This window comes from Anas acuta, chromosome 14, assembly GCF_963932015.1.
Source record: "Anas acuta chromosome 14, bAnaAcu1.1, whole genome shotgun sequence".
NCBI lineage: Eukaryota > Metazoa > Chordata > Aves > Anseriformes > Anatidae > Anas > Anas acuta.
This window is the reverse complement of record NC_088992.1, coordinates 15,286,889-15,303,270: the sequence shown is the minus strand read 5'-3', so window position 1 is coordinate 15,303,270 and position 16,382 is coordinate 15,286,889. Positions and strand designations below refer to the sequence as shown.

Here is a 16,382-nt window from a genome sequence, read left to right as displayed (position 1 = left end):
CTATTATCACCATTGTATTATTATTGTTATTATTATTTTCCTGTCTTATTAAACTGTCTTTATCTCAACTCATGGACTTCACTTTCCATTTCTCTCCCCCGTCCCAGAGAGGGACGGGGAGGGTGAGCGAACGGCTGCATGGGGTTTAGCTGCCGGCCGGGTTAAACCACGACAAGTGGTCAATGCCTTAACATGAAAAACTTAAAAACAATTCCCTTCAGTAAACAGCTGTGTCAAATCTCCCCAAATTAGTAAGCAACAACTACAGGTGAACTGTCTAAAAATCTGTATTCATTTTCCAAGACACTTTTCAATTAGCAAAAGGAGCGATCACAACTTTTGGATACAGTAAGGTCATACTGCATGCATATAGTCAATGCTGGCAAAGGCACACAAAATTGATAATTTCTACTGTGGCTTAGACAATACAGATTGTAAATTGCTAACTGCTATCAAGACTCCAAAGGCCCCATCCATGTATGCTACTAGACAGACACTCACTACACTAGCAATTTTTACTGTTAGAGATCTTGATATTTAGACAACTTAGGTAATTTAAGAGCTTTATATCTGGGGAAACCTGAAGTCTGTACTTTACGTCCTTAGGTGGCAACTATGAGCCCTCTTTACTCTTGTAAATCTTAACTAACAGTAGCCTCCTGCTATACTGAGGAAGTTTTAGGGAATTTTTTTTTTTCACAAATGTGATGCTCTCCTGAACTCTACAACAGGTTTATCCAAGGAGAGGACAATTCTCTTCTCAGAATTGACACTTAAGATGATCTCTCTCTAACAGAAGTCTTGGAATCTAAATATTTACAGTAAAGATGGATTTAAAATACCCATTTAATAATCAAGCTTTACAGGGCAAAGTAACTCAGTGTTGATCAGTTAGTAGTATTTCAACACATTTGTTGAAATTAACTCAACTGCTTTAGGACTAAATTTTCACTTGTTTGCTCCCATCATATCAAAACTAGGTTATATCCTGAGGTGTAAAAGAATAAAGTCCTGTTGCTAAGTTATGCTCCACTTGCTAGAACTATTATTTATAGTGAAACAACTGAGTAGTTATAAAGCATTCAAGAAGATTCACAAGCTGAACAAGGTAAATAGTTTAACAGTAATAAGCAAAGTTTTTGCCTGCACAGAAAATAGAGTAGAAATTGTTTAAGCTATTTACTGACTGGATTTGACACACAGCTTATGTCCCAGCCAAAAGAGTAAGTATTTTGCCTGTTAATGAAGTAAATAAAAGGAAAAAAAATAAGTTATAGAAACCACATAATGGCAATACATTTCCACTAAAACTAAAGAAAATGAATACGACATTTCAGCTTCCAAAGGAAGAAGTCAAAAGGTTTTCAATACAAATACAAGTTCAATAGACATAATTTCCTAATTTCAGATTTTCATATTATTATTAATAATAATTTCCTAATGTTGCCTCTTATCAGGGGGAAAAATACAACGAGGTATCAGTTCTACTTCTCACTGGAACAAAGTTACAATCCATGCTCTCTAGGAAAGATCTATGAATCAATGGAATTAACTACAACTAATCTACAACTATTAACTACAAATAATCTACAACTATTTGACAATAGCTATGCAGCATATTACTAAAGGCAAAGTTTTCCAAATGAAACAGTCCTCAAATTATATATAAAGAGTGGGTTTTTTTTTGTTTCTTTTTCAGAAGAGACTGCTGTGAGGCAAGACAATAGAAATGGCACCATCTGCTAATAATCCAATTAGAGAATTTCAAAGCAACAGCTAAAAACACTAGCTGCTAGTGATTTATTTTTTAAACATATTTTTCAAGTATACCACATGGAGGTCCACATTCTAATTATGTTTCACCTTGGAAACTACAATTCATGTGATCAAGGAATAATCACATCATGGTCTAAACCAAAAGAAAAGCTTTTCCCATTTTTATCTACAGTTATGACTGAACACATCTATGGCTTTACCACCTTCTACTCTTGACTTTCTTCTCAATACGTGATAGTTAAACATATCTCAGAAATCACTTTAACCAGAATGTTGTCAGGAATGATCTAGAATATTCTTTTCCTTCTTGGTTTATGGTCAATATTTTATCAAATGCACAAAGATGATGTCAACATATAAATGTCCTACATTAAATTTTATTCTAAAAAGAAAAGAAATCAGCTTTACATTTAACATTTAACTTTTCATGGGGGGGGGGGGGGTGGAGGGGAGGAGGGAACTTAGATTGCAAATTGGTTGATGAGCAAAGTCACTTCATATAGAATTATCACAGTCAAATGAAAATGATTATTTTGTTTCAAGTGAGCACTAGAATTGATGGCCTGTTGAGAACTGTTCAAGTGAAAACAATCTAAACTGAACAGAGTTTCTGAAAACATAGTTTTCACTTAGAATTTATTTGAATGAATACATAATTCAAAGTTATCTGCTAACTGTAAGTAAAAAGATCTATTACAGGGAATTAAGACCAGCAATCATAATAGTAACCTACAACACTCGAGTAAGAACAATAAGCCTCACAGTTGCCCCATCTCTTGTTCAGGGCAGCTTGCATTGCAGATGCTAGTAACCAGAATTCCTCATCCAAAGATTTTTTTGTCAGAATATCAATATAATACTACAAAAAGTGTGAAATAATTAAGATCTGGCTTTTGGTTACACTGGCTCCAAAATAACAAATCATCCAAGAACGTGAAGCAGCATCCTGTTTAAATCAAGGAGGTGGTCTTCTAAGTTGTAGAGTTTTTGATCCAAAGTTGATTTTATGAAGGAAAAAAAAAATCTGTTAAAAGAGTTATGTCTGGAAAAAGTTTGATAGCTACATATTCTCCTGTGGCCAACAGCTGCCAAGTCATAAACCATGTCCACCATTAACAGGGTAGGCCCAATTCTTTATTTGTTCCTCTCACTTTCCTTCCCCCAGATTAACCTCCTTAACATTAACAAGTCCCAGCTAATGACATTAACACTGCTATATCAGGCTTTCGAAAGATATAACCTACTAGTGAATCAATACCTCAATTGTGATATTATATAACCATTTGGGTAGAAAAAAGAAAAAACAAAAACAAAAAAAACGTAGCACATGGTACGTTTGAAAAATAATGTATCACATATGCACACAACAGATTTGAATATTTTTATTTTTCCTCAAAACTATAAGTGAAAATAGCTCAGTTCTCCATAACCAGCAGGACATTTTTCCAGGCACCTAGTTACCCATTCATGAACATTACTGATGTGCATTCTCATGTCTAAATGGACTGCAATAGGTCAGCTGCACCCAGCAATGTTAGAAATTCAGATAAGTCACTTTACTGATACTGAACTTGAGATTGTGCTGTAAAAGAAGGCACTGACAGACAAAAGTAACCATTCTCTAAATGCATCATTAACTTGCAAAGCCATTTAAATGTGATGAATTAAGAAGAAATCTAATTACCCTGAGTTTTATAAATATAAGACCAATACTGTAGCAGACCTGTGGAAATACAGGCCAGTCAGTCTCACTTTGTGCCCATCAAGATCACAGTGCAGATCCCTCTGGAAGCTGTACAAAGGCACATGGAAAACACTGGTAATTGGTGACAGCCAAGATGGCTTCTTCACTCGGGGCAAGCCATGCCTGGCAAACCTGGCAGCCTTCTATGAGGGGATTATAGCACTAGTGAGGGAAGAACAACTGACATCATCTACGTGGAATTATGCAAAGCATTTGACAGTGTCCCCCATGATAACCTTGTCTCTAAATTGGAGACATGGATTTCATGGATGGACTGCTCAGTGGGTAAGGAACGGGCTGGATAGTTGTGCTCAAAGAGTTACAGTCAGAGACCAGTGACAAGTGGCATTCCTCAGTGATTGGTACTGGCACTGTTTAACATCTTTATTCATAACACGGACAGTAAAACTGAGCACATGCTCAGCACATTTACCAATGACACAGAGCAATGCAGTCAGCACACTGGAGGGAAGGGATGGCATCCAGAGGGGCCTGCGCAGGCCTGAGAGGTGGGGCTGTGCAAACCTCACAGGGTTCAGCAAGGCCAAGTGCAAGGTCCTGCAGCTGGGCCGGGGCAATCCCAAGAACAGGCACGGGCTGGGCCAAACAGATCAAGAGCAGCCCTGAGGAAAAGAATCTGAGTGTGTTGGTTGATGAGAAGCTCAACACAAACCAGCAGTGCGTACTCGCAGCCCACAAAGCCAACCATACCCTGGTCTGCACTAAAAGCAGACCAGGGCAGCAGGCAAGGGAGAGGATTCTGCCCTTCTATGCTTCTCTTGTAGGACCCCAACTGCAGCCTGCGCTCAGCTCTAAGGCCCCCAGCCCAAGAAGGATGTGAGCATATTAGAGTGAGTCCACAAGAGGGCCACAAATATAATCAAGGGGCTGGAGCACTGCTCCGGTGAAGAGAGGATGAGGGAGCTGGGCCTGTTCAGCCTGAAGAAGAAAAGGCTCGAGGGAGAGCTTACGGAGGCCTGCCAGTACCTAAATGAGGCTTACGGGAAAGCTGGAGAGGGACTCTTTGTCCTATCACTCCATTCCCTGACCAGGGGTAATTAACTAAAAAGAGGGTAGATTTAGATTAGGTACAAGGAAAAAATTCTTTACTATGAGGGGGGTGAGGCCCTGGCCCAGGCTGTGCAGGGAAGCTGTGGATACCCCACCCCTGGAAGTGCTCAAGGCCTGGCTGGGGGGGCCTTGGGCAGCCTGGATGAGGTGTTGGGGCCGTGGCAGGGGCAGGTTGGGAGTTGGTGGTCTTTAAGCTACCATCTAACTTAAGCCATTCTAGGATTCTTGAAATGTGGAAGGCTAGATGTTGGTAAGTGTTGCACAAATCCCCAAATCCATCAGGACAACAGAAAACAGCATTTGCTGCTCTCACTGGAAAAATACAGTGTTTTTCTCTGAAGTTTTTAGACTTCAATACTTATAAAACTGAAAGTCTTTTAGGGTCGATTAGAACTCCAACACAGCCCACTTTACGTAATCTATGAAAAACACTGCTTGCTTTTTCTCTCAATTCTAGTGATCCCACACTAGTGGAGTATAAGCCTTGCTGCTAAAGAAATATCAGTATGGAACCACGAGGGGTAGGAAGAGTGTTGTTTTTATTATTAAAAAAAAAAAAGTGCCTCATTCAGGCATGGCAACAGCTTACAGCTGTCCCATATCACACCAAAGTATATCAAACCCTGTATCTTCTAACCATAGACAACAGCAGAAAACTAGAATACATCAAATGAAAGTATTCATGTACATAAACAAATGCAGATATTTCCAAGACAGCTTTAAATTGGTTCATTTAAATTAGCAACAGCATAAAACTCAGTGCATGCTAGTCAACTGTGGAACGATAGGCAATATAATATGTCAACATACCCTGGGTTTCATCACCTCCTTTCCTGACAGTATTCCTTCGTTGGATATAATTGTTACTTCTTATTCAACTATTTCTGAGTTGACAAGTATGTTTATTAGGTCAAAATTACAATCAACGTATTTACTTAATGAACCATCTGACCCTAAGGTATTTTGTGTTTCTTTCTTACTTAGATGCTTTGGGCCAGAGACTAATATACAGCTTCTTGCTTCTACTACTTGAACTATCAGGGCTTGTCTAGATAGCATCAAGGCTACTAAGATATTATCAAGACTTGAAGTGAAATGACTTGGGTTGCTTTCTCATGTACTTCTGAACTCCTGTCAACTTGTTCTGAGTAGGAAATAATGCTGCAATTGTAAGTCTTAGATTCTATGTCCCTTCATTTTTTAAAAAGTAGATTTCTTTTAAAACATGATTGCCATTATGAATATACATAAACCAAGTATTCAGCTGTGACATGTGTGAAGAGTTAATAAATTAGAAGTAAATTTCAAAGTAGTAAAAACAAAACTTGGGCTCAGTACTTTTGCATGTATGCATCATTGTATTAAGCTTGTCATTCCCAGCATCTCTAAGATAGATTGTTTTGATTCTTTCCCAGGATCAAAGCACAGGAAGAATTTCCTATTCATCCTCAAGATGAATTATACGACACACATTCATTCAGAACATGAATTGTTAACATTCATTACCTGCCACAGAAAATTTAACAGTATCCACTTCTAATATGTTCCAGTGCATCAAATAAGCAATGAGGAAAAACCACAAGCTGAGGATGGCAGAGAAGTCTATGAAATTAACCGTACAAATAAGTGGCTTACAGAGTGGGCAGCTACACGTAGCCAAGCTTGCATTACTTATAACCTTATAAATTAGATTCAACTAGGATGCACCTAGCTTGCACCTGGTATTAATAATAATAAATCATTAAGAAACACCAGTACTCTAACAAGCATCAGTGAATTGCCTTTTTTGGTTTTGTTTTCCTTAACTTGATCACAAAGGTTAAAGCAGAACATGAGCCTGGGGTAAACAGACTTGATTACCACATTTGGAGATATTTAGAACTGAGCAGATATTCAAGGAAAGCTGTCCAAACATAATGAGCTGCAGATGAAACCTATATGCATGAGAAAGTTTAATACCCAAGCCAAGTCCAACTCCTCACAAAATGCTAAATTAATGTTAGATATACATGAGAGATACTGAATGTTAAAAATATTTTCATTTCAAGCCAGCAAAATGTATTGAGTTTATTTTTGCAGTAGACTGCTACTGTCAGTCTTCGGCCATATGCATTCAGTTCCTCATTGTTCCTGTTCTGAGTTAAAGCTTAAGCCAAAGATGGCTTCATAGACTGGAGTTTAAGAAACCCTGGTCCAATGTGATCCATCACCATTTATCTGTTTACTTGGCCTTCTATTAAAATAAAGGGGGAAAAGAGAGTCCTTTTCAAGCATTTTATCTGTAATAGCAATGCATCTACCCACAATATAAATAAAACACCTCAGTAGTTTTCTTCATTGCCAGATTACTTTTTTTTTTTTTTTTGTATGAGCAGCCTTAGCTTTAACATTTAAGTGGCATGGTTCCAATATATAACTACTGAGAAGAATATTTGACCTTATTTATTAGCAATTAGTGGAAGAATAACAGAGGATTAATTGATAGTGAGCTGCTTCACGTTGAAGTGGAAGTACATTGCTGAAGGATTAAGGATTATACTGTAAATCATACCAGTTACACTCAATGTAGCCCATTTCTCCTAACAGCAGTCAGGTAACTCCATACTATTACACTGTCCAAGATGAAAGACAGCTTTAACTCCTTCTAAGTTACATTTAAAAAACAAAATCAACTGAAACAATCTGTAAAAAAAAAAAAAAGTTCTTTCCATAACCAGTGGACAGAAAGACACCTCCAGAGACTTATTTGGAGAACAAGTGTTACTTATAAACTGAAACCCTCACATAAATTTGGGATATTTCTCTAGATCAGTCTCTGGAGGAGCTCTTTTAACCTATTGTTCTTAGGTGGAACCTAGAAAGACTAACATCCCTAATGAATACTCCATCCTAGGAGCTTCCTTTGACAAAGCTAGCTACCTTCTGTGCACATCCCAGAAGGATGAGAGGATCAAGCCATAGAAATACTTAGAACATTTCACTAGTGAAACATTTTGTTCCTGTTTATCTCAGAAAAAAAATTAAAAATATCAAACAGCACCTTTATGGGATGGTTCCCTAAATCCCTAATGATCATCCGTTCTTCATAACATATTCTAATTATCTGTGAGTTTACACGTGTGGGACAGGACATGTTCTGCAAATTAGTTGAACGCATTGTGAAAGAATTGCTGAAAAGCAGCAATTCAAGAATGGTTTTATACTATTTAACAAAAACATCTCAACAGCAAGAAAACTTCGGTGGAATAGTGAAAATCTGCAGCCACTGTGCTGCATATGAGAGCACAGGGTGTGTAAGGGTACTGTGAGTTCACAGCACAGAAGTGAGCTGGTTCATGGCACAGTATGAACAATGACATAGACTAAGCACTGCTCTTGTGCACCCCAAAAGCTAACAAAGTTAGTTGGCAGTTTATTTATAAGAAAAAGTTCAGCTTACATTATTTTCATGGTTTAAAAGGCACAGGCCAAAAAGTCATGTCAGGTCAAAACATTTGTGAATCAACCTTTGACAGTACTGGAGAAGACATCCCTCAGTGCAGTGCACTGGAGTAACCCCACAACACACTGCTACAAACTTAAACTTCTGTATTTTTTATTCAGCTTATTTACCAAGAAAAAATAATTCATACACTAAAAATACTTTAGTACAATCTGCATATTCAGTATGTGATGAGCAAATGAGATCACATATAACAGAAGATCTGATATTCACTTTAAGATTTAGTTTTCTACTTTCCTTAACTACACAATAAAGGCAAGGAGAGAACACAAATAACCAACAGACATGTCAACCAGAGGTAAAGAATTAAACAATAAATTAAGGCAAAAAACAGTAGCACAGTGCTACCAGACAAAATAGTTTTCTCTGTCTACTTAGAAAAATTGCCTTGCTTGCACATTTGATGCTGATAAATGGTTTTAAATAATCTTTGTGAACATCTGATCAAAATATGAAGTTTCACAGACATTTCAATTTAATATTAGTTGTTAGAACAATAGCACTTTCTGCAGAATAGACAGTCAATTACAGACTGACTGAAGGCAGTTGGGCTGCTGATTCAGGTTATTTCAATTCTTGTCCTGAAATCTGGACTGGATACAGACTGCTACTATGAACTGATGCCTAGTATTTGGATAGTTGTGTAAATAGCTTGTTTAAAAGTAACATAATGGAGGACTCCAGCAAACTTTAAGAAATTCATGCTAAAGCCAAACACTTCAGACCCCAGTTTGAAAAAGCAGATAGCACCACCATAGGTAAATAGCTCTGTGCAAATATCTACATTTTCCTTTTTAACTGCAACTATCCATTATGTTTTGGTACCATAATATGCTAGAGGAAAGACACAAATACCAAACAAAAATATAATTATTAAAAATATAATTAAGATCTATATTTGCCAGTGCAGGTTTTATACACTGTTTCAACACATTGTTTTCCAGCTTGCTATTCTATTAAAGTTACACCACATCTATATATGCATTCTGATCATTCTGAGTAATATCCCAAATGCCTACAAAATAAAGCAGATCTTGATTATTTCATACAACTTTCTCTTGAGATAACGCAACCAAAATTTCTGTACCTGAAAAAACAGTATAGCAAATTATGAATGGTAATTTAAAAACAAATTATCTTCTCCTTCATTCTCAACTATAAATTATGTTAATAACCAAAATGCCTTTTACAAGACTGCTATATTAAAAATAATCAAAATAACTCTTTAACAGTTCTATTCCAAAGGAAAAAAAAAAAATACATCTGTTTCTAATAAAGCTAGTCTACTACAAATGACTGCTTTCCACATTGTATTTTTTTTTTTTTTTTTTTTTTAATTTTCTTCACTCACCTGTAATTCCAGAGACAAGATGCCTAAATAAAAAGAAGTTAAAAAAGGAGGAAGCAGCTCTGACAGCTAATGAGTTCTAAGGTCTGGATTATTTGCACGTAACAGGCTAACGATCAGAAAGGAACAAATTATCTAGAAGCCAAAATATGTGAGGACCTGTAATGCCTACACTGAAGGCCAGGATCTTCAGAACTCTTGAGGAGAGGCATGTGCGCAACATTTAAGTATCTCAAACACTACTTGTTTGAAGATGCCAGCCAAAAATATTAAATCAAATGTGCTCCAATTCTTTTAACTCATATTCTATTGGAAGGAGTATTAATTACACAACCTTTTGCCAGTTTTGTGCCTAAAAATTAAACACATTTGATTATATTCCCCCTGAAGGAAAAGTAGGAGTAAAGAAGCTATTACAAAGGTGCATAAGGAGTCAGCATAAGCTCTCTCAAAATAAAACCTGTGGTAAACAACTGAGTCAGTGGATGATTCTTCCTACTCCTCCCATCACATTTAAAGTTTGCCTAAGGAAAAGCCTTAATTGGGACTTGCATTCTCTAACTGGGAAGTGACTGCCAAAACAGTTTGTGCTAGATTTTATTTTATATATATAAAATATATAAAAGTACTTTTTAGAAGCAACCTGAGATAATACAATCTGTTAAATTTAAGGTAGGGCTTAAGTGATACTTAAAAGTTAAGTAATTAATGTTTTTCTTTTATTTGGTAGTGTATTGCACTTGTGTGACACAACAGGACAGAAGAAGTAATACATCCAATATTAACTTGGTTCAAGTTCCACACCAGGCTGTCTGGCTTCAGAGAAAACTATTTTGTGTTGAGAAAACCTCTAAAAACAGTAGAAAATTTCACAGAAGATGCATGCTAAAGACCCATCCTGAGGTCTGTCAGGATCATCTTGGAGGAAGCTGCACTCAATGAGGTGAAGCCAGCCCAACTGCATGGTGCAAGTATAAACTATTTAGTGAAGGTACTACATGTACATGAAAGTAGAAATGTACCTTCCTTGTCATAGTCACTCTAAAACTAATCATACTTGCAGAAAAAAAAAAAAAACTTAAAGCAAAAATCTATTAGCTTTTATGAGACAAGATAAAGGCCCCAGGGCAACTTATTATGCTTTAAAAGAGAAGACTGTAGAGATTATTATCCTATATATGGGAGAAAACTAATGTAGCATTCATTTCCTTTTTTGAAAAAGTTTATAGTAGTTATTTCCATCTCTACTATTACACATTGCTGGATGGATCCAAGAAATATTCAGTGGTTTGACTTAGGCAAGCACCTTAAACTAGATGACTAATACCCTTCTCCCAGAAGATATGGAAAAATCTCACTGAATAACATGTTATACTGATCAGCTAAAGCAAACTTTTAAGATAGACCGGTGGTATCAGTCTACTTGATTGGTTGGACACATCAAATTTGACATGGAACTTAGTTATAATATAGGTGGCTTGCTTATAAAAGTGCCTCCTAATGAGTAAATAATATTTGAAAAGTGCTTAAGAGCACGACTACACTTACTGTTTTTTCTTCTTTTTTTCTTCTTTTTTCCTCCCCACTCCGCAGATTCCTGCCTGTATAGGAAAAATGAAGGGCTTATCTTCCAAAAACTCTGAATAAAATGGAGGTCTATACAGCGCAACAAATTAATCTCACACAAATTTAAAGCATTTGGTCTATAGAGAAATTTACTCATGCAAGAACCAATGCAACTTTGGTTGAGTTAAACCCTCTTCCACATCTGTTTGCTCTTTGAATGAGCGAGCAAGTATATTGGAATGGCAAAGACTTAAAGGTGAACAAATCTCCTCAACTGATAAGATGTAGTTTGATTTCATAACAACTTCAAAGTCATAGCATGAATTAGCTTTCTACTATGCCACACTAAATATAACATTACTCAGCTCACACAAAATACTTGCAAGTCAATTCACAAAACACAGCATAATGGCTCAGAGAAGTTATTCCACACATCATGGATTGACAGAGAATACAAACCCTATATGGAAAACCTTTAAGCTTCCATTTCTGAAGCCTAAATTCACTCAAAACATGATTAGAAAATAAAAAAAAAAATCAAAAGGAAAATCGTCCATTAAGTTAATATGGAATTATGTCATGTGAAGTACCACCCCCTTCACTATGCTGTCCTAAATTCCTACAATTAAGTCTAAATGATAGAGCAGTGAAGGCAGAGTTTAAAAAGGCCTTAACAAGAAAAACTGTAACCTTTGCAATGAGTCATTTAATCAGAAAGCAGGAGTCAGAGTTGCACAGAACATGACACTCAAGATTATCACTTCAGGCTGGATTAGTTTTAAAATCATTGTAAATCATTTCCCTGAAGAGTTACAGAAATGCTTTTATTAGTGTTATCAAAGAATCAAGCAATCAGGGACAGGAAAAAAAACAACCAAGTTCTTCAATTGCAGCACTGATTTACATCCAATTAAATAGTTCACAACCACAGCACTAGCATCTGTACTTCCCTCACCAAACCTATTGACTCTAACTACAGTATATAACCACAGCTGGCAGACCAGTGAGAAAAAGTCTGCATGTACCATGATAACAAGCCAAGAGTTGGAAGAGAAAGCACCTGGCATTGCTGGAGAAAACCAGCAGTTAGCTCAAGAGCTGAACAAGAGAGAAAGCCTATAAGACACCATAAAATAAAGATAGAGGAAATGCAGACTGATTAATTTTGTTGCACATGTAAGTCACATGACTTTGTATCTGTGGCTGTCAGCATTTAAAAGCATCCAAAAGAAAAATCAAAAACCAACCCTGTGGACAAATGGAACATCTTGGCTGTAGACCAGAGAATATGAACATCATCTGAAGTGCCTTCATCATTTTTTTTATTTTTTATTTTTAAATATATGCATTCAAAATGCAGGTTAAAAGCTGGTTAGGTGCTAAGGGGGGTTTCAAGAAAGCTTACAAGATTAAAGAATTACACAGAAGGGAAACTGCAAATAAAACAATTGTGAAACCTACTACAGAGTCAAATGGAATTAATGGGGTTCAAGAAATGGTACCAGTTCTACTAATTCACATTTTATTTTCATAGCTGAGGAGCATGGGAGGACAAACTATCTTCTGCTTGAAGTCCCAAGTCCCAGCTTCACTCTAAGTTGAGGAAAGCACATCTGTTTTGGTATCTATCACAGATAATACACTGTGCAGCAAAATAAGGGCATTTTCACTTCATGATTACTGCTGTTTCTATAACATAGAAACTGGACTTCAGATTGTAATTCTTTCTTATGACCCAGTAAGCTACATATTTGAATTAGCAGAACAAAAAAGATTTAACTTCATTTCTATTTATAAGCTGTCTATGCAGGATTTTACTAAGAGAAACTTTCCTCTAAAGGAATAGAAAACTGAACAGCACAACAGCACATAGGCAGAAGACAGTATTTCCACCATTCAACCTTGAATAACAGAATAAAATTAATGGTAGAGGCAGACCTGCCATAAAAGCAGCTTATTTAAATAGTCCAAAACAGGTGATGAATAAGAAGATACTAAGAGATACTAAAATTTTAGGTAAACAGGATGAATGAAAACCTCATTGTGAACTCACCACACACAAAAATATATTCATGACAGAACACAAATAATTTTTCAGCAGACATTGAAACCAAGTGGTACTCACATTCTAGCTAAATTACGCATATAAGAAATGGAGCCAGGTAAAGCTCCAGTTCAGGGGCCTGGCTTCCCCAAAGAATCAAAACGAGTAAGCCTACCTTAGTACTTTATCATAGTATTAAAAAAAAAAAAAAAAAAAAAAAAAGCTTTGCATTTGGAGAAAGACAGTGACATCCAGTGGTACATTAGTTAATCAGGACTATCTTCTTCATTAATTTTGGAGATATTGTTAAAGTCCTATTAGACAGTATCATTTACACCAAAGCTAGATTTCAGCTGCTAAGGCCAGCACACAACTTAAAAGGTCCCAAGACATTACATAGACATATAACATACTACAGGTTAAAAAAAAAAAAAAAAAAAAAAAAAAAAGAGCAAACATGGTTTACTGTTCTTTGATATGATCAGTGTGGAAAAAAAAAAAAAAAAAAAAAAAAAAAAAACACAAAACCACACACGAACTGTTAACACTTAACAACAGAACACTGTACCTCAAATTCTCAAATTCTTAACAGAGGTTAGCTGTTTCCGCTGCTACAATCATGAAGAAATGGCTATTTAATGAACACAAACATAACAATATCTGCTAATTCATACTTTATGTTACATATATGTATATATTATATGAATAGCATATTAATACAGTTTAGCTACACAAAGTACAATATCCTGATAAAGAGTACAGGAGAACCCAGGTGAATCACTAAGTTAAATGAATGCAATAGGGGGGGGAAAAAAAAAAAAGAAAAAAAAAAACTGATCTAAGTTACATTTTAGCTTCCCTACCACCTTAATCTTCATTACTGAGAGTCTTTCAAGTAGAACTGCTTTCCATCATACTGAACTTACAGAGAATAGCACCCCCACAGTTTTTATTATGTAGTTATTTTATGACATTCTACAGTGGGGCAGACTCCTTAGTACTGATTGAGAGATGAATAATGTGACCATTTTCCTCCTTTACTAATACTGAGGCAATCCCCAAAAGGAAGGCTACATAGTTTGAGTAAAAAGTGTCTCCGTGCTGACAAATGCTTGCATTTCTACTTTTAGCTGAAGAAAGCATATGTTATTACTGCTGAGATATTCTATCTTCTGCCCAATTTCAAATTAGTACTTTTAGGAAACAGAGCCCGAGTTGTGACTTGTGCCAAAAACACACACACCTCAATTTTTATATACATATATAGATTGGTAAAATTATATATATCTAAATGTATACATATATAAATTGGTAGTTTAGCATGTAATTGCTATATAAAGTGATATTAGTTTTCTGAAGAGGTATGTTTGGCCCTAAAGAATGTGAAGTTACTTGTGTTTGAATAGCACATCTAGACTAATTTTGGCTGAAGTAAAACTTCATAAAAGCAGATGCACTGCTTCACACTGCACGACACAGGAAGTCTTTCCCTTTGTGCTAACCTTTCAAGCTATTCATGGAATTTGGGCAAAAATATCTATTATATTGTTAAAGACACTATAATCATAAATACAAAGCAGAAAATATTACTACAGTCCATGTTCACTGAAACATTTTTTGAACCTTTGCACTCTAAACTTACAAGATTAACCAGTTCTGTACATTAAGGTACATCATAAACATTACTTAGGATTTTGGAATTGAAACTAGGGTTATGCTGCTGATTTTCCATTAAAGCTATCAATTACTGTCATTACGTAGTAAAGACGTTAGGACTAAAAGTCCCAGAATTTTGCCAGGCTAAGCATGTATACAAAGGACACATTCAAATGATTAGAACCTTCCATTTTATCTTTCTAAATTATCTTATTTTTATTCAATACTACTTGTTCCCCTACTTATACTTCTCCTGTGTTTTCAAAAACAAATAAGCTAAGAAAACAATTCTAGGAGCAGGGATGGGTGGGGTGTTGGATCACAATTTTTTTTTTATTTATTTTTTACAAACCTTCTGAAGTCGTAAAGAGATCTTTTAGCTGTTTGCTGTCAAGACTTTTACAGGTCCAGTCATTTTGAGCCTGCCAGTCACAGAATGAAGCTATTGAGTTGCTGTGGTTGATGACATGCTTGTAAACTGGCAGGGAAGCAGGCAGCTGAAAAGAAATTTAGATACTGTATGACATACCGTAAGGCCCCTTAAAACTAGTAACTTTTCAGTCTGATAATTCTCAATGGGAGCTGTCAGGTATCAGATGTTATTAGACTCATTAACTTTAAGAGCATCAGGTTTTGTCCAGTTCATGCAGTCTCACATAATATTATACACTTCCATGCTGAAAACAAGACCACTTGATCCTAAATAGTATAAAAACACATCCATCAATTCCACCTTAAAAGCGTTTAACTGCTTTTACTTTTTAAGAGGGGCTGGCACAGGGATAAGCATTGAAAGTAAAATCACAAGAAATTAAATCAAAAGCTGGTTAAAAGCAATTATAAAAATGGGAAAAATTGAAGTGAAATGAAGTACAGCTCAATTCATTTGTCTTCCTTGTTACAGCCTAGGATAAACACATTTAAGCTTACTAAAATAGGAATATTGAACAGTGTTGATACTAATTTAGGATTCTAGAATTTCAAGTTTTAGTTGGTTATAGAGCAATGAAACTTGATCACTGGTAACATTACTTATTATGGTTTGTGCATACCTATGTAAAATGACCACAAACTATTCCTATATCATGTTGTTTATAACATTGCTTTTATGCATAACGTGTAGTTGTGTTTTGAACTTTAAGGAACTCCTTCAAGAAACAACTCAATTTCACTTTTTCATGACAACACCTTTAAGCATTGAAATATAGTTCTTAAAGCTTACCAGTAGCTTTTTGTTTTTACCATGTTTGTCAGTCATATATCTCTCAGTTAGCACTTTCAGAAAGTACATACTAAACAACAAATAGATGTATAGTATTCCTTAACAGGAAACTCATTATAGTCTTCTAAAATTTTCAAACGCTACCTAACGACAGTGAAAAATCTCATGAAACAATAAAATTAAAACAGTAAACTACAGTTGAAGATTAGCCTAAATTAACATTACCAATGGCTAACAATAATAGCTAGACAAAAATGAATAGGAAAAAAAAAAAACAAACACAAGTTAGTTAGTACGTGTTTGTTCCCTCCCTACACTTAGACAAAATTCCTAATGTAACATAGATTTGGGAAAAATGAAGGCATTTTATAGTAAGCCTGAAAAGGGGTTCAGGTGAAAGCTAAATTGGTTTTGATAGCTAAAAACCTAATGAGTTCCAGCTTGGAAAGCTGA

The 16,382-nt window shown here is 35.7% G+C and overlaps 1 long non-coding RNA gene across 1 annotated transcript; it reads right to left on the bottom strand.

The window, feature by feature from the left end:
- Positions 1 to 10,138: 10,138 nt before the first annotated feature.
- Positions 10,139 to 15,938, bottom strand: LOC137864438 (uncharacterized). Its single transcript, XR_011101509.1, has 4 exons — positions 15,760 to 15,938; positions 15,060 to 15,204; positions 10,990 to 11,042; positions 10,139 to 10,399 (listed from the first exon to the last, which is right to left on the bottom strand). It is a non-coding gene; the product is annotated as an uncharacterized lncRNA (long non-coding RNA).
- Between the last annotated feature and the right edge of the window lie 444 nt (positions 15,939 to 16,382).